At 43.0% G+C, this 19,815-nt stretch overlaps 1 pseudogene; it reads left to right on the forward strand.

Annotated features, from left to right (window-relative positions):
* The first annotated feature begins 3,262 nt into the window (after window positions 1–3,262).
* Window positions 3,263–18,653, forward strand: LOC138071949 (ARL14 effector protein-like pseudogene; annotated as a pseudogene).
* The last annotated feature ends 1,162 nt before the right edge of the window (window positions 18,654–19,815 follow it).

The raw sequence follows: 19,815 nt of genomic DNA on the forward strand, positions 1-19,815 counted from the left end.
ACTTTCCCAACAAAGGTCCATCTGGTCAAAGCTATGCTTTTTCCAGTAGTCATGTATGGATGTGAGAGTTGGACTGTAAAGAAAGCTGAGCCCCGAAGAATTGATGCTTTCGAACTGTGGTGTTGGAAAAGACTCTTGAGAGTCCCCTGGACAGCAAGGAGATCCAACCAGTCCATCCTATAGGAAATAAGTTCTGAATATGCAGTCCTGAATAAGGACTGATGCTGAAGTTGAAACTGCAACACTTTGGCCACCTGATGCAAAGAACTGACTCATTGGAAAAGACCCTGATGCTGGGAAAGATTGAAGGTGGGAGGAGAGGGGGACAACAGAGGATGAGATGGTTGGATGGCATCACTGGTTCAACGGACAAGAGTTTGAGTAAACTCCGGGAGTTGGTGATGGACAGGGAGGCCTGGCATGCTGCAGTGCATGGGGTCACAAAGAGTTGGACACGACTGAGCTACTGAACTGAACCGAACATGGCAGGGCCCGTGTGAAGTGCTAGAGACAGAGTGCTGAATAAAGAGTGTACACTCAGAGGAGAGGACAGATACTGAACATTCAACAAGCAGGGGTATCCTGGAAGCATTCCTGGGATGCTTGGGAAGCCAGAGAAGGCTGCTGATCCCAGACAGGCCAAAGGCTAGGCTAGACCAGGCCAAGGCTAGAGAGATTTAGCAGCATGTCTGATAGCCAAATAACAAGAAGAGAAAAGTATTTACCCCAAGCCCAAATGGAAATCTAATATGTAAAGTCAAATTTGGGAGAGGCCTGAAGGCCAGTGAGGCAATCAAGATCTGTTCCACAAATTCCACACTGGATCAGAAGGAAAGTCCAAGTGCAGAGACAAGCACTGGCCTGCATGTGGTGGACCACACATGAGGGCTGAAGAAGACAATGTTGTTGGAATAGAAGACTGGGCACCGTGCTCAGGCCTCTGGTACTTTGGCACTAGAAACAGAGTAGAACAGCCGTTGCACAAACAGGTCTGGACCAAGATATGTTGCAGCTGAGGCAAACTAAGAATTAGACATGTGCTTCTGATGGTGTCCTTGCAATCTTAATGCAACAGTTTCTTACTGAGGGAGTAGAACTGGCGCCAGGACAGTTTTTGTCATTCTACTGTCTACTGCGCTAAAGCAGGACTGATTTGCATTTTGATGGTTATAGAAGGAGTCACACATGGAGATCTGAGTTAAATGGTACCATATTTCTGATTTCCACTGGAAATGGTGTTACCTTTATAGATTGGTGCTCAGAGCAGTTATGCACTTGGTCTGTCTTTTAACTTGGCTCTGAGCCTGAAGCCTCCCAGAATACGAGTGTCTGCTAATTGCCCTGGTGTGACTGGCCAAGGGCTGGTGTGTGTGAATGTGTATGTGCATATAAATAAAAGTGTATCTGTGTGTGAGTGTGTGTGTGTGTGTGTGTGTGTGTGCATGTGTGGGTCCCTCCTCCTGAACAAGGTGGATTCTACCAGGGTTAAAAATATGTCAGTAGTATTGAATCATCTAAATTTTATCACTTGAGAGTTTAGAACTCAACCCTTTTTACATAGCCTTTTCCTTTTTTCTTCAAACCCCAGCGCTTGGATTCAGGAGTCTGCAAGCATGGAGTCTACCCAAAGATGGGCACGATAAAGGATAAAAAATGGTAGAGACCTAGTAGATGCTGAAGAGATCAAGAAGAGATGGAAAGAATACACGGAAGAAGTGTATAAAAAAGATCTTAATGAACCGGATCACTACAACGGTGTGGTTAGTCACCCAAACCCAGACGTTCTGGAGTGTGAAGCCAAGTGGGCCTTAAGAAGCACTGCTGTTAATAAAGCTAGTGGATGCGATGGAATTCCAACAGAACTATTCAGATCTCTAAAGGAGAATGCCATCAAAATGTTGCATTCATTATGTCAACAAACCTGGAAGACCCAGCAGTGGCCACAGGACTGGAAAAGGTCAATCCTCAACCCAATTCCCAAGAAAGGTGGTACTAAAGAATGTTCTAACCATCAGACAATTGCACTCATTTCCCAAGCTAGTAAGGTCATGCTTAAAATCTTGCATGTTAGGCTTCAGAATTAGGTGAATTGAGAATTTCCAGATGTCCAAGATGGGTTTACAAAAAGAAGAGGAACTAGAGATCAAATTGCCAACATTTGCTGCAGTATAGAAAATGCAAGGGAATTTCAGAAAAAACAGCTATCTCTGTGTCATCGACTACACGAAAGCCTTCAACTGTATAGATCATGACAAACTGGGGAAAGCTCTTAGAGAGATGGGAATACCAGACCAGCTTACCTGTCTCTTGAGAAACCTGTATGCGGGTCAAGAAGCAACAGTTAAAACCCTGTATGGAACAACTGATTGATTTAAGATTGAGGAAGGAGTGTGACAGGGCTGTCTGCTGTCACTCTGTCTGACCTATACGCAGAGCACATCATGAGACATGCCAGGCTGGATGAGTTACAAGTCTGAATCAAGATAGGCAGGAGAAACATCAACAGCCTCAGATATGCAGATGCTATCACTCTAATGGCAGAAAGCAAAGAGGAACTAAAGAGCCTCTGGATGAGGGTGAGGGAGGAGAGTGAAAGAGTGGGCTTAAAACTAAATATTCAAAACACTAAGGTCATGCCTTCCAGCCCGATTACTGCATGGCCAACAGAGGGGGAAAAGGTGGAAGTAGTGACAGATTGCCTCTTCTTGGGCTCCAAAATCACTGCAGATAGTGACTGCAGCCATGAATTCAGAAGACAACTGCTTCTTGGCAGGAAAGCAATGACAAACCTAGACAGTGCGTTGAAAAGCAGAGACATTACTCTGCCAACAGAGGTCCATATAGTCAAGGCTTCCCAGTCATGGTCACGTATGGCAGTCATGGTCTTCCCAGTCATCATGTATGGTTGTGAGATCGGAACGCCAAAGAATTAATGCCTTCAAACTCTGGTGCTGGAGAAGACTCCTGAAAGTCCCTTGGACAGCGACGGGTTGAAGCAGTCAATCTTAAGGGAGATTAAGCCTGAATATTCTCTGGAAGGATTGATGCTGAAGCTGAAGCTCCAGTATTGGCAAACAGACAACACATTGGAAAAGTCCCTGATGCTGGGAAAGATCAAGGGCAGGAAAAGAGGGTGTCAGAGGATGAGATGGCTGAACGGCATCACTGATGCAATGAACATGAACTTGGGCAAACTCCGGAAGATGGTGAGGGACAGGGAGGCCTGGCGTGCTGCAGTCCATGGGGTCACAAAGAGCGGGATATGACAGGGCAACTGAACAACACACATGATAAAGCCATGCCTGTGATCCTTAATGGCTGTAAGACCCTGGGCAGGTTCTTAGCCCCATTAAATGGCAGTTTCCTGAGCTTTAAAATGGGGATGATAATATTTCACTTCTAAGATTGTTGTGAAGAAAAAACAGCATACTGGAAGCATTGAATGTGATTCCTGGATCAACATAAGCACTAAGTAGAAGCTCTTATGGTTAGAATTATAGGTGCTAAAGAAGGGCTACAAACATCCAGATACCACCCAAACTCGGGTTTATACTCATTTCCCAACATTACGGCGTGCCTTATGAATAGTTAAAATACTAAACAAACTGTAGACATCACTAAACCAACCCACTTAAAATGGTTCATCATTTGCCACTTTACAAGATACTCAAAAGCGAGTCAATTCTCTTCTAGACAAACAGATGGCCTTTCCTCATCTTAATATAGGTAGAATGATTTTGTGAACCCAAGCTGATCTGGCTTAAAAATCCAAGAATTCTTTTATTTCTACATAAATCAATAATTCAAAACAAAATTTTTAAAGAACAAACTTCCATTTTGCTAAAAAGGAGAGTCCTTTAATGGATGCCTCTAAACTTAGTAAGCTCTCCAGCCATCTTATCGGTGGGTTTTTGTTGTCTCCCTCAAATGCACACTGATGGCCAGGCCTCAGCAGCATCAGATGGAATGAGATGCAGCTAGCCAGCCCAGGACCACCTTCTTCCTGGGCTAGATTTTAACACTGCTATAGTGGACTTTTAATCCATTAATTAACGATGAAAAAGGAAGGGATAAGAGTGCGATGTTCTGACATGAATAGTTTCAAACAGCCTAATGAGACTGTTTGGAAGGCATACTAGGACGCCTTCCAAAATTGATTAGCTCAACCATTGATGGGAGTAACTGAAGAAAACATTCAGCACAGTTTGATTCAACAGTTTTTTTCTGAACTGCCCATGAATCCTGAAACTGAAGTTCATTTGCAGTTTTTTTATACCATGTTTACAGAGATCCTGAACCATGAAAAAGAACAGCTCCTTATCACTGACTGCTCCATCTGTTCATCTATTCATCATCACTCTATCCATCCATTCATCCATCATCCATCCATCCATCCAGCTGCCCCACAAATACTTACTGAATGTTTTTCCTCTCATGGAGCTTACCAAGAATGATGAGATATACTATGGAGATAACAATAAATAAAGTAAATGGGGGGGGGCGATGAAGGAATACAGTGCAGTATATGTGTACAAATTTAAATAGGAGAGCAGGGATGGTCTCAGGAAGTAGGCAATATTTGGGCAACAACCTGAAGGAGGTGAGGGAATAAACCATGCGTATGTCTCAAAGAAGAATGTTCCATATAGAGAAACAGTATGTGCCAAGCTGAGTGTGCACTTTGTGAGATGGAGAAATACCAAGGAGGCCTAACATAGCACAATTCCACTGGTCTATGAGACCAGAAAGCCCTGATATTTTCCCACACTGTGTTAGCCTGGGTTCCCTGGAAAACAGAGCCTGAAGAAAGGTTTAAATGCTAAAGCTTTCATGGGAGGTATAATCCATGGCAGCTAAAGTGAGGAGAAAAGAGAGACATTCAAATGCAAGGTGAGGGACTTCCCTGGTGCTCCAGTGGCTAAGACTCCACACTCCCAAAGCAGGGGGCCTGGGTTCAGTCCCTGGTCTGGGAACTAGATCCTACATGCCGCAAAGAAGAGTTCACACGCCACAACTAAAGATCCCGCGTGCCACAACGAAGACTCCGAGCAGCCAAATAAATGAATAAATATTCAAATATAAGAGGATGTCCTGTGATACTGGTCACTGCTTCCCAACAAACTTTCCATCAAACTCCATGAGAGAAACACCTGATTCTCTCAGGTGTGTCCACCAGGTACCAAGCTGAAAGAACTGTGCCCCAGTACAGCCCATCAGAGAGGGAACGCATAGGGAAATTAGCTGCTGACTCTCTGCTGTCTCCTGTCTCTACAATAATCAAAGTTTGTCCCACAGGCATTAACTTCCCTGCACTTCTACACAGAAAATCATAAGACCTGTGCACTTTATTCTGTGTAAAAATAAAGATAAATTTCTCTTGAATACTAACAAACGAAAAATAGTCTGTTGCTTCAGCCTAGGTCCCAAAGAGAAGATGATGTGTGGCAGGACTAGTGAATTAAACCTTTGTTGATAACGCCACTGAAATTGTAGAGTCAATTTTTGTTGCAGCATAACCTAGCATATCCTGATTGACACAAGGATTCACTGCCCCATTAGCACATTAATGACAAGAGTTTTTCAGTCAAGACATCTACTTAATGTTATTTCATCCAGTATTCTCAAACTATTTTGATTATTGAATATTCTTTCCAAAGAGCACCTGAATATAATGGAAGTAGTTTGACAAAACACCATCTGTATAATCTTCTCCAAGGAGATGGGGCAACACACCCTACTGTGGAATAATTAAAATCTTCCCAGATCTTAGCAGTTTGGGTATGAATGATGTCACATTTTTATGCCCAAACTGGACTTCCCAGGTGACGGAGTGGAAAAGAATCCATCTGCCAATGCAGGTACACTGGTTCGATCCCTCCCTGTCTGTATGCCCTGAAACAACTAAGCCGGTGCACCACAACTGCTCAGCCCACGTGCCCCAGAGCCAGTGCTCCGCAAGAGAAGCCACTGCAGTGAGAAGCCCCAGCTCTCCCCAGCTAGAGAAAGCCCCCGAGCAGCAACAAAACTCCAGCACAACCAAAAACTAAATAAAATTTAACACACACACACACATTAATGCCCAAATTAAGGATTCCTAGCCCAAGACCACTATTCTGTTGCATCCCACAGGCCAGCAAGGCCTCCCTTGCCCAGTTTCACGACCAAAGAAAGGGCCCTAAGTCAGCTACACAGACGAAGACATCATGGTTTACCCGATGGAAGACCCTGCCTGTCTCAAGCCAGGTCCTGGAACAACATCCCATCGCGTGCAATGCAGGAGCAACCAGGCAGGACGGACACGTTGGCAGGTTTCACTGCTGGGGGAAGCCAGGATTACCGATTGTATGGGAATTGACCTCGGGTGATCCCTGCCGGGCAGATGCCATGGAGAAGGAAATGGCTATGCTCGGCTGGAGAATGCCTGGCAGGCTACAGTCAAAGACTGAGATATGGCTGAACTTGCACGCGTGCAAGCACGCAGGCACTCACATACACAGGCGCCCATGCACGCACGCACTCAGGCACCCGTTTACGCACGCAGGTGGCCAAGCACGCAGCCACGCACCACGCACGCAGCCACGCACGCACACATGCACGCAAGCACATACGTAGACACGCACCCATGCACGCACTCGGGCACATGCACATGCACGCGGATGCCCACACAAGCACGCATGCGCACATAAGAACCCATACGCGTGGGCACCCAAGTCTACCGTTGCACAGAAACGGCTGATCGCGGAAACCACTTGAGCAGACTCCTCATCAGCCGTTTGGTAAGCTATAGTTAGCGGGGCCGTGGGGCAAGGAGGTGGGGACGTTAGTCCTGCGAGTAGGGTGTAGGTGAAGTAGGCACTAGTCGGACAGGGGAGAGACAGAGAGCAAGAACACAGCCAGTTTGAGTGGCTTGATCTTCCAACTGCCACTAGAAATTCCTCGATGCCCCTGGGACTTCACAGGGCAAGTATCTTCCAGGTAGTTAGGAAAACGCTTGCCCATGTTCTTCTGAGCTGTGTTTGTTGTCACGTACCTATTGGTACTTCATGGTTGCCAGGTAGGCACCTATTTCTGTTTCTCTTCTATGACTTGCCATTCTCCAGCGCTCGCTTTAAGGTCCTATAGCCCCAGTGCTATGTGATGGTCTCAGGAAGAGTAGGTCTGGGGAGCATGACCCTTCTTACCCTTTTTTACTTAATCTTGAGTAATTTTCTTTTAACATTTTATCTCCTCTGCACAATAATCACATCACCCCTTCTTGGGCCCAACATGTCAGAACCTCTGATGAACAGAGCACCTTCAGCCATTAGGCACTGACCCCTCCCTCTAGGGGGCCCCAGAACTCTCATCAGATCAGGCACAGGGCAGATACCAGGTTAAGAATTTGTCTTCCGTCACCCCTCTATCCAGAGATCTTTCCTCTTTTGCCTCCCAGATGAAAGGAACCTTAAATCAACTCAGGTAATGCCAGGACAGGCCTCCCTTGTGGCTCAGTGGTGAAGAATCTGCCTGCCAATGCAGGAGATGCAAGAGACACAGGTTCAATCCCTGGCTTGTAAAGATCTCCTGGAGAAGGAAATGGTAACCCACTCCAGTATTCTTGCCTGGGAAATTCCATAGGCAGAGGAGCCTGGTGGGCTACAGTCCATGGGGTCACAAAGAGTCCGACACCTCTCTCCCTTCCTCCCTCCCTCATCACTTCTCACCGGAAGTCTTTCCCACAAGGGCTTAGTGGGACTAAGGGTAATCCCAGCATGGCTTGTGTGGTGGGAGAGGTGATGAGGAGAGGGAGGGGGGAATAAATCTGATTTTCAAAATAGATTGAAATTTAAAATGCAACTGGAAATAAGACCCTAAGCAAATCCACTGAATGATTGATGAGTAAACATAGTAATTAAGTCAACCTAGATTCTTTACATCTGGAGAAGGCAATGGCACCCCACTCCAGTACTCTTGCCTGGAAAATCCCATGGATGGAGGAGCCTGGTAGGCTGCAGTCCATGGGGTCGCTAGGAATCGGACACGACCGAGCGACTTCACTTTCACTTTTCACTTTCCTGCATTGGAGAAGGAACTGGCAACCCACTCCAGTGTTCTTGCCTGGAGAATCCCAGGGACGGGGGAGCCTGGTGGGCTGCTGTCTCTGGGGTCTCACAGAGTCGGACACGACTGAAGTGACTTAGCAGCAGCAGTTTCTTTACATTTGACTTTCCCCCTGAGAATAATCAGCAGAATTCTAAGAAAAGTATTTGCCAAAGTTATGTTATATTTAATTATCCATAATTCTGTGCAGTGCACAGAGGAAGAAAAAGAAAGCCTGGTAAGATGGCCAGGTTCATGTCTTGCCTGATAATAGAGGTGAATTTTGTGGCTGTTTTGATTATAATTTTTGATCTAGAATCAAAAGTTCTTTCCTGTAGAACTTACCAGAAAGAACTTGGCTGACAGCATCTATAGTGATGAAAGGTTTTTGTAGGCATACTTTTTAGGCAAGCAGAAGTTAGTGCTCTCACTGGTAAAGCATTGCCTTTGTGACAGTTAATGAAGTCTTTCTGTCCAGGGCAGAAGTGGGATAAACAGGACATGGTGGATTGGGCTCTACCCCTCAAATATAAAGGGGTGGCTGATGAGTTGCTCACACAGGTGAGCAGGAGTAGTGAGAATTCCTACTGTGAGCTGGTCCACCGGCTTCCAGTGACTCTCTGCTCAGAGGGGATTGCCCTTAGGCAGAGTGTCATGTGGAGTCACTCACTTCTTACCCAAGACCTCAGTTTCCTCATTCTTGAAGATTTCTACAAAAGCAAGCTATTTCCACACCCTCGTGAGTGCTCCAGGAGATGCAAAGGGAGTGAGCCTGGGACCCTTTGTTTTGATACCTCCTACCAACTGTACTTTCATACAACTCTCATTAGTTACCCTGCCTTTGAACTCCTGTCTGGAGGCAAACACACTGAACCTGTTCCACATACCTGACCCAGTTGATCATTTTCTCATATTAAATCATCAGGTTGGCATTTGTGATAAATGCAGGAAAGTGGGGAAGAACTAGAGATAGCAGAAACTTACTCTTTGATTGCCTGGAATGGCTACTTTCCTTACATATGCATTGTTTATTTGAAAATATTTAATGAAATCTCCTATCTCTAGGTAATATTGGATCACAGGTAGTACCCTTGCAAATTTTTTATTGATAGATAGTGTACATACAGAAAAGTGCATGTAACCTAAATGTAAAGCTCACTGAACTTTCAGAACTCTAAACATGCTGTGGCCAATAACCAGATCAATAAAGAGGACTTGGGATTCCCCTAGCAGTCCAGTGGTTAGGATTCCGTGTTTCTACTGCAGGGGGCATGGTTTCAATCCCTGGTCTGGGAACTAGATCCCACAAGCCACATAGCACAAAAGAGTAAATACATCTTTACCCACAGCCCCAGAAGCCCCCTCCCCCAAATACTCCTTCCATACACAGCTTCTCCCCCTTCAGGTAACCAATAGCCTGACCCCTACGAGCAGAGATTCCTTTTGCCTGCCTCTGTACTTTATATAAATAGAAACATATAGCCTGTTTCCCTTTTTCCTGACTTCTCTCAGTCAGCATTAAGTTTGTGAGAGCCTTCCTTATTACTCTGTGCAGTGATACATGTTTTCTTCTCATTGCTGCACAGCGGTATAAATACACTAGAATGTGTTTATCCGCTTTCCTGTTGATGGACCTTTGGGTAGTTTCCAGTTCAGTGCTGTTACAAACACCCAAATTCATGTCCTTTGTCAACACAAGTATGCACTGCTTTGGGATATGTACCCAGGAATTACTGGGTCATAGGGTAAGCAGGTGTTCAGCTTTAGTAGGTATCAACTGTTATCAGTTTCTTTGTGGTTGTACCAGTTTGCACTTCCACTAGCAGTGACAAGACCACTGGTTTCTCTACAGCCTCTCCTAAAATGTACTCAGATCAGTCCCCTACCTACTAAGGGATGTGGTATTTCTAGTGGCTCAAAATCCAGATTCTGGAACTAGACTTTCTGGGTTCAAATTCCAGCTTTATCCTTTAATCGGTCTGTGACCTTAGACACCTTACTTAATTTTTCTGTGCCTCATTTTTTTTCTTCTGTAAAATGAGGACAATAACCAGATCATCTACCTCATGGAGTTAAGGATTAAATGACTTAATGCGTGTAGAACACTAAGGATAGTGCCTGGCACATACACAATACTCCATAAATCTTAGAGATTATTTTCATTCAAATGCATTGAAAAAAATCAGTTGCCACCAGTGCAGTAAGAGAGTTGTGTATCTTACTGTAAAAGAAATAGAAAGTTTCCCACATAACCTGGGAGGCAGTCAGCTAAGTGCCACAAGGGGTCTCTGTATGCAGGAGCAAGATAGCATACATGTCTCAATCTCGGGCTATGCCGGTCACAGCTAATCCTTGGAAACTTGTATGTGCAAATTAAACTAGAATCAGTGCTCCAAAATATTCATAGGAGAGTATGAACCATGTATACAATCACTATAAATGACAGTCTGGGCTTTATTTATTTGGCTAATGAAGCCACTGACATCTCTCCTCTTTAAGCTAGCAGATAACAGTTTTAGTGAATTCTTTACAAACTCTATAAACTTTCACAGCCTAACCCTTGGCAAACACCACTTTAGGAATTAACATAGATGTGTATTTCAGTAAATAACTATAGATTCAGTAAATATTCCACGGAGGAAAGAGAAATGGTAAAGAATGATGATCGGAGAGTAGGTAGGAAGTTCAAAGACATGCACAGCTGACACTCCAGTCTCCATGAATGAGTCATTGACTAGAATTGGCTTTTAATGTTAAATATCAGCAAATCACCAAATGCATTTTTTGTGTCCATCTCCTAGCTTTTGTTGTTGTTGAGTCGCTCCAACTTGTCTCTTTGCAACCTCGTGGACTGTAGCCCACCAAGCTACTCTGTCCATGGAATTCTCCAGGCAAGAATACTGGACTAGCTTACCACACTCTCCTCCAGGGGATCTTCTCAGCTCAGGGATTGAACCCAGGTCTGTGACATCACAGGCAGTTTCTTTACCATCTGAGCCACCAGTGAAGCTTAGTGGGTCGCAACTCTGGCTGCCTATTAGAGTCACCTGGGGGACTTCCCTGGTGGTCCAATGGTTGGGACTCTATGCTTCCACTGCAGATGGGGTTGAGGGAGTGACCAGGGTTTGCTTCCTGATCTGGGAACTAGTATCCCGCACACTACTCAGTGTGGTCAAAGAAAGTAGAATTATCTGGGGAACTTTAAAAAATTCACATTCCCCCCACCAAACAAAAAAAAAAAAAACGTGCTCAGCTTCTCATCCAGAAATGTCGATTGAGTTTGTTTGTCAGCAGTGCCCAGATTTTTTTTTTTCCTCAAGGTCTCCAAGTGATTCTAATGGGCAGCCAGAGATGGGAAATATTTCCTTCTGAGTGTCACTGCAACAATACTGGCGTTGCTTTCTGAATGGTTGTCTCTTGCAGTGGGGTTACAGGGAGGATCCTGAGTAGATTCTGTGGAGTCTGTCTGGTTTAGTCAAGAAAAGCTCAAAACACTGGCTCAAATGATTTTTATCTGGTACATTTTCTCTCCTACCTATAACCTCAGAATATTCCAATCTATTTTAAGCCTTCCTGTGGTTTCTAAAGCACAATACTTTCTGAACTGATGACTTTCAAATCTCATGGGCTATGATTCAATCTAGAGCAGAGCTAAACAGAACTTAAGTATCCCAATTAGTAATTGGATTGAAAAAAGACCCAGGAAAGTGCCCTTCATAAAAGAGTGAAATTGTGTTTTATGTGGTTGTTGTTGCTATCACCTGTGGTTTCAACTGCAGGAAAATAGGAAAAAGCCATGGAACAATCATTGTATTGGGTGGGCCAAAAAGTTCATTCTGGTTTTTCCATGACATGTCCCAAGAAACCCAAATGAACTTTTTGGCCAATGCAATATTTGAACGTGGGTACACGTGAATTTGAGTTTCTGGCTCAGCCACTTGTTAGCTATGAGTCCTTGCCTTCTCTGAGCAGATGTTTCATGAAAGATGGAAGCATTAGCAGATCTCAGAAGGAAATTTTGTAGATTAAAGAAGCTTATGTTAGTGGTGCTTGGCAAGGAGTGAGTCCCAAGTAAATGGCAGTCACCCTCGTGTGCTATTTGGCTAAGGCTATGATGCTGCTGCATAGCAAACACCCCACCCCTAAATCTTAGTGGTTGACCAAGATACCATTGATGTTCTTCCTCATGTGTCTGTGGGTCACTTATGGCAGCTCTCCTTAAGGCTGTGAATCAGACTGAGGTCTGTTCATATGTGTCTCATTTTGCAGTCGGCAGCTTCCTGGGGTATGCACTTCTCATGGCAGATGACAGAAATACAGGAAGAACTTGGCAGAATTTTGCAATGCCCTTTAATATCTCAGCGCAGAACTCATTAATGATCACTTGTGCCCATTTTCCCTTAGCCCGAGCAAGTCATATGGTGAATTTCAAGGTCAATGGGATGAAGAAGTATAATCTACCTAGCGAAACTATGGCACAATACAGAGAATAGAAGGAAAAATTATGAACAAATAATACATTCCTCCACACTTCCCTTCTGCAGGGTGTCAACAGAGGAGAAAAGAAGGGTGGGTAAAGAGGGAAGAAATAAATAGTTGGATCCCATAGGAACTCTACCTTGTGCCTCATTTGGAACCCTAACCCTAACTCCTTTGTAGAACTAGTCCAGCACTCTTTGCAGGCAGAGAAAAGCAGTTCCGTGGGCGTGGCAGCTTTCTGGATCCTCCCCCACTCCAGGTATTTGTGATGAGGGACACACTACTCAGAGACAGTCTAGAATTCACCAGAAGCCTTCTTAAATTCTGCTTGCTGGAACACATCTAATTTTATTTAGGAAGATAAACAGAAGCAAGAGCTGGTGAAATTCAGCAAAACAGACTATACTATATACCAGTTATCACAATAACCAGATCTTTGTCTAAATTCAACCCCTTCTCTTTACCCTTTCAACAACTTTTTAATCTATGGGCGCTGTCTCTTATGATTTGCTCCAAATGACATCATCTCTTCTCCTGTATATAATAAAGTGAAGCGGCTCAGTCACGTCCGACTCTTTGCCACTCCGTGGAGACTACCAGGCTCCTCAGTCCATGGGATTCTCCAGGCAAGAGTACTGGAGTGGGTTGCCATTTCCTTCTCCAGGGGATCTTCCCGGCCCAGGGATCGAACCCGGGTCTCCCGCATTGCAGGCAGACGCTTTAACCTCTGAGCCACCAGGGAAGACCCCAGTATATAATGGTGGTAGGCTAAGAGTCCTTCATTTAAATTCTAATATTTCATTTGTATTTCAAATCTAGGTGAATAGGCAGCCCCACCTCTATTTAACCAGAGGGTTCTGGCCAAATATGTAGTGTGGTTGTAGACACTTACCAGATACACCCTCATATATTCACTAATTTCAGGAAGAGTATAGTGAATTAATCAAAGGTGTTTAACTGTCATAACTGCGGATCACTCAGAATGTATCTCAAGATATCAAACTGTATGAAAGTCGTCTCCCTAAAGATCTTTGTTGAAGGATATTTAGCAACAGCTGTGCAAGCAGAGGATGGCAGGCAGAGCTGGGATCTGTTACAATCTCAGAACTAAGTTACACAACCACCCTTCTCCGGGTGTGGTCCCTGGACCACCAACATCAGAGTCACCAGGGCTGTTTGTTAAAAATGTACAGTCACAGGCAACCCCACAGATTTAATGAATTGGAATTTTTGGGTGCAGGACCCAAGAATCTTCATTTCTGTATACATCAAGGCTTTTGTATAACCTCAAATATAGACAAAATTCCCATACATCTTTGATTCCCAGTATCAGTTATGGAAAATGTGAAGTTTTTCTAATGCCAAATGAATCATTCTCACTGTTAAGCGAAAAGGATCTCTTTCATTATTACTATTACTGAAGTTTTTTTAAAAGACTAAATTTGTTGAAACTTTCAGCCAGGGTACTATTGGAATAAGATTTCTTTTGCCCCCTTTGCTTTTTTTTTTTTAACATAATTTGAACATTTGAAACTATTTTTCATGAAGTCTATTTCAGTAATAACCATTTTCCTCCCATTTTCTCAAATACCAATGGCCTACAAAACTTGTATAAACATTTTTAGATGAAAGATGAAAGTTAGAGACACAATTATTGGGAAGGACTGGAGATTTTATTTGTGTGTTACATGTAACACATATTCCCCCTAATGAATAGATGATAAACTGCCTTTTTATGGTGTTTTAGGTAAAAGGACTGTCTTCGGTGAAAGTAGTGTAACCACCTAAATAAGGATTATCTTTCATCTTCCACTGAGTAAGTATATTTTAATGTTTTTAATCTATGCGCGTGGGATAATAAAAAGCATCAACTGCTTCAATAAGTGAATTAAACAAAAAGACAGTTTTGAGAGCTGAGAGAAGTATAAAAATCATCAACCAAGAACCAGTCTAATGGACTCCTCCCTCCCTTTTCTACCTTCTTTCACCTCCTATTATTACATGTAAGTTGAAAGGGCTTCATCTTAATGGCTTCCTGCTTCCAACTGTGTGGAAAGTGAGTTGGAATCATTTGGAGTATTCTGAAACCTTACTGTAATCATGAACACAGAGATGCAAAGAGATGTTGAAACATCTGTTTTCCAGATTAAGAATATCACCCAGATAGTTGGGGAACAAAGTTTTCCATTATCTCGCCTTAAATCCAATTAGCAAATACATGTCATTCTAAAAGATTCTGGTAACCATTGCTCAGAGGGAGAACAATCCAGAAAAGAAACACAAAAAGGATATTTTCAGCACCATGTAATTTAAGGACTAAGAGAACTATGGTAAGAAAGATAATGATAAATCTCATGCATTTAAGACTTCTATGTGCTTGGGCTCAGAGTTTCTTCACTTTATGACAAGTAAATAAATGGTTGAGTGACAAGAAGAAAATAATGTTACCTTCAAAGTGATTTCAACAGAAAAAATATTTCCCTGTGAAAATACCAAGATGTTTCCTGACCAACAGGATTGGAATGTCAAGGGTTCAAATGCATTCACCGAGCATTTATTTCTATTTTGAATTTCCCTAAACTGTTTGCCTCAACATGTCCTCCCAACATTTTTGAGAGAGGTCAAGGGTTTAAGAGGCCCTGGGGTTTAAGCTAACAATTCTGGTTCACAAACATATCTCATGTCAAAGGTTGAGTGTGCTATAGCTGAACATAAAATGGCCACACTGTTCAGCTGTCTGGTGATTTTACTTTCAGTATCCAGCAAATTGGGCTATTACAGTGCTCCTGCAGTAAAAGGTCTCATTGTAACCTGATTCTGTTTTATTTTAATAACTGTTAATACTCTAAAAATAAAAGGAATATCAGTGGAACAACAATGGAACATTCAGACAGGCAACAAACTCTGCTTTTACTGTAAAGGTATTGAGAATCAGTTTTGTGTTTGGTTCACAGGTATTCATAACTAAACTTTGAGTTTCTCCAACAGAGTCTTGATGCCTGTTTCAAAAACAAATACTGTGCCTTAAAATTGGCCTACACAGATATTTTGCTTAATTGAAGAGTAAAAGATTTTTACCCCAATTTATTCATTTCTGTAAGGACCACTGCTTGAAGGACTCTGGACTTGTGTGTGCAATTGTGACCACAATAAATAGGGCACAATCCCTAGCATACATGATATACTCTTGATCAATATTTGTTGAATGAATGAAAAAAAAAAATAGTGGCTTTAGACTGAATTATGTTGGCAAATTTGCACACACAAACACACACACACTCACTTCTCTTACCATTATGGGGATGAACCGGAATTCTTTAAGATGTAAAGCTTAGTTCTGGAGAAGGGAATGGCAACACACTCCAATAGTCTTGCCTGGAAAATGGACAGAGGAGCCTGGAGGGCTATAGTCCATGGGATTGCAAAGAGGTGGACACAACTGAGTGACTGAGCACCTCACTAAACTGGGGGGGGGGGGTGCAGAAAGAAGATATAAAGCTTAGTTCTAAATAGGGATGCCTCTATTGATGTTTGATGATTACAAACCCCACCCCCACCCCCCATAGGGTTCTCAGAATCTGAACTGGAGCACCTTTCTCTGTCCTTGCAGTGAGCTGCAGACACTTGATCTCTCTGGGGGAGATTGCCAAATCTTTGCGGGCAGAAACCTGGTTTTTTGGGTTTTTTTTTTAATATTTGTTTTTATTTATTTCTTTAACTGTGTTGGGTCTTAGTTGAAGCATGTGGGATCTACTTCCCTGACCAGGTGTCGAACCTCTGGCCCCCTGCGTTGGGAGCATGGAGCCTTAGCCACTGGAACACCAGGGAAGTCCTGAAACCTGGTCTTATATCATCTTTGAAGTTCTCACTGCACCTAATTTAGGGCATACCCATAGAGAAGGTTCTATTATTATCCCCATTTTCACATGAGGAAACTGAGGTTAAGCAGCTGAAGTCATCTTAAGTTAAAGTCGGATAGTTAGTGGTGAAGACAGTGCTAGTGTTTGATCCCTGGCAGGGTGAGGCCTGAGGCTCCTCTGCCTAGGGTAATGTATCAGAAAGGTAGCTGCTACCCTTTTCCCCCTAAAAAAAGTAAGGTAAGGAGTCAACTATGAAATTACAACTCAGAGAATAAGAGTAATGAAAAAACTAAATGTTCTAGACCTGCCAAGACATTGGAGTAACTTAGATAGAAATTATGAAACTGTATTATTTCTTTCCTGGGTATTTACTCAACAAGATCCTGGCAAATAAATCCAATTCAAGAGAGAGATTCAGGGGAATCATTTGCTTTTCCCTCTCTGTAGACACTACATCGTTCAAGTGCCAAGGAAGACCTAAAAGGGAACGTTTTGTGTGAAATAGGTAGTATGTATCAAACAGAGTGTGGCCACTCCTCTGGAATTGCCTGAAACTCTCCAGTGAGAGCAACGGGAATTTTTCTCTAGTATGCTGATCCTCTCACAGCTGATGCCCCATCCTCTGTCTCTCTTCCTTTTGGCCAGTTTGCTTCTTGAAGCTAGGCAGAACATCCTTAAAGAAACAGGCATCCTCTGCCTCTCTACTTTAAGTTATTAGCAGTTTGGGAAGCTTTGTGGAGTCTGTAGGACATGGGCCAGTTAGGAGAGAAACAGAGGGATGGAGGGGGGGTGGTGAGGGAAAAAACAGACACACAGAGACAGTGAGACATGGAGAGAGGTGAAATGACACTGAAAGTCCTTGAGAGTGTACTGACCTTAGAAAGCCTTTGCGAAACCAGTCACTAATTCAATATGATGAATTACCTTAAAGTAGCTTGTAGAGTGTTTCCTGAGAAGAATTGGAGGTCGCTTCAAAGGAAATAAACCACAACTAATGTGCTGATGTTTTAAAGAGAAAAGGCAATTGCTAAAAATGACCATCCAATTTCCATTACTTACTACAGTCATTAGAAACAAGGAATATGTTTATTGATCTGAAGTGGTTCAAACAGTATTTTCTTTGTTCAAACCAATTTAGCTGGAGGAAAAGTCAAGAGTTTGCCTTGTGTGGGGGCGGTGGTGGGGGGGGCATTGTGGAGAGAAAGAGATTCTTTACATAAAAAACTGCTGTTTTTCTATCCTAGGGCCACTCACTTAAGAAGAATAACTGGGTTTCTATTAAAGCGAAGCAATTTCTGCCCCTGATCAAGCAATTGTGGCCCCTGATCACTACTGGTTTAGCTCTAGGCCCTTGAGACTCAAAGTAGGTTTGGAATTAGCAATATCAGTATAATCCGGGCATACATTAGACAGGTAGATTCTCTGGCCCCACCCCAGTCCTAACTGAAACATCATCTAGTTTTTAACAAGATGTTTCCTGATTCATATGCGCATTAATGTTTGAGAAGTACCAGTCTAGACCAACATGAATGGTTATTTAAACAGTTGATAGAAAAAAGAGATGGTTAAATAAAGGAGGAAATACTATCTGATAAAAGCACTTTTGTCCAAAGATTTGTTGGTGTTGATAAACTTGCTCCTATCCACTTAACCCAGGTTTGAAGTAAAAACTTGATAGGCCCATTCTGAAATGACGTTTACCAGCTCCAGCGTCCTCATGGTTGACTGAGCTCCCACAAATGGTTGCTGACTTTGTTTGTGTCCCCAGGTGAGCAGAAATGAGTGAACAAGCAGAAAAAAAGCAGTTCCGTGCGAGAGAGACCTGCACATCCAAGTTCTCCTGAGAAACCAAGTGAGATGGAACTGAAGCAGATGAAACGGGTGGAGCAGCAGTTAAAACGGTTGTCATTTCAAAATTCCGGGCCTCAGGTAGCCAACTTTAACCCTAAATTAAGGCAGCTGATGAAGGAAGGGCAAATGGCAAGCAAGAATGAGTTTGTTCCTGTAAAACGCGAAGTCAACAAGTATGACCCAAAGGGCAGGCTCACCTTCAATCAGGCTGACCTGTGTGACTGCCTTGATGAAGACTGCCAGGGTTGCTTCTACCCGTGCCCCAAGTGTAACTCCACCAAGTGCGGGCCCACTTGCCGCTGCAACCGCCGCTGGGTCTACCACACCATAGTCGATGAGAATGGGGAGGTCATCAGCAAGATGCCATTTGACATCTCCGACTAGGAGCAGCCCACCAGGCTGATCCATTTTCTCTGCTTTGCAGTTACACCAGCCTCTGTCTCCTGGGTGAATTTTAGGACTGGGGGAAAAAGTTTTAAAAATATAGTTTAGACTAGTTAGCGTTCTCCGAAGCCATAGAACCCTGTGTAATGCACTGTCCTTTTCTAACCTTCTGCTGTGATGACTCAGATTCCTCCCCTGGTAACCAGCAACTCCATTCCTACTCTGCTCTTAGGTTAAAAATGCCTTTTTTCTTTGCTGGTACCTTAGGAGATGGAGTTTTAGGATTTTTAGAATTCTGTAGCTGAGAGCTTGTCTTGACAAAGAACATATGTTTATAATAGTTACCGTTAGGATCTTACACATCATCAAGTCTAAATCAGAATTCTATTTGGATTGACTTGGCACTGCATACTCATAGTCTCATGCTTTTAGTGTTACTGTTTTAACAGTATTAAAATGAAATTTGGTTTTTTTTTAAAAAAAAAAAAAACCTTTAATAGGCCCCACGGCCACATGGCCCAACATATGAGCACAAAAGCAGAGATTCAGTTTAAGTGATATCTAAAATGCCCACTGGAAGCATACTTGAAAGGACAAATTTTAATCAAATTGTTACATAGAAATGATTTTAAAGCATTTTTTTGGTGGCTAAGGTTACCAGCCACACAGAACTGGCCAATGTGGTACAAAATTCCTAAGGCCTAAGTTGCATTTTGTCTTGGATGTATAAGATTTAAGGAAATTCAGCTAGAGTTTCTGCTGACCTCAGTGAAGATACCATCTCAGAAGACTGATTTGAAACATCTGGGCCAGGTTTGGCAGCTATTGTGCAAAACTGTTTTTAGGAAAAATCTCTATGAAACTGTTCACACCCACAGCGTCATCAGAAAAGTTTCTCTTCAGTCATCTTTGATACCAAGTTTTATTCAAATGATCTGTAAGAAGAAAATTGTTTTTTCCACTTTTCCATGTTTACGTCTCATGAACATTTAATTGCTTCTTCTGAAGCTTTGGATTCAGCACAAAGAGACTTTCCACTGAACACAGTTTTGCAGGCACTGGCTGAGGGTGCAGACGTAATGGGCTAAAAATAGACAAAGGCCCCTATCTCTATCCCACCAAATGGCTATGTATGTTTACCCACTAGAAAATATTCACCTGA

The sequence above is a fragment of the Capricornis sumatraensis genome, chromosome X (assembly GCF_032405125.1).
Source record: "Capricornis sumatraensis isolate serow.1 chromosome X, serow.2, whole genome shotgun sequence".
In the NCBI taxonomy this organism is placed as follows: Eukaryota; Metazoa; Chordata; class Mammalia; order Artiodactyla; family Bovidae; genus Capricornis; species Capricornis sumatraensis.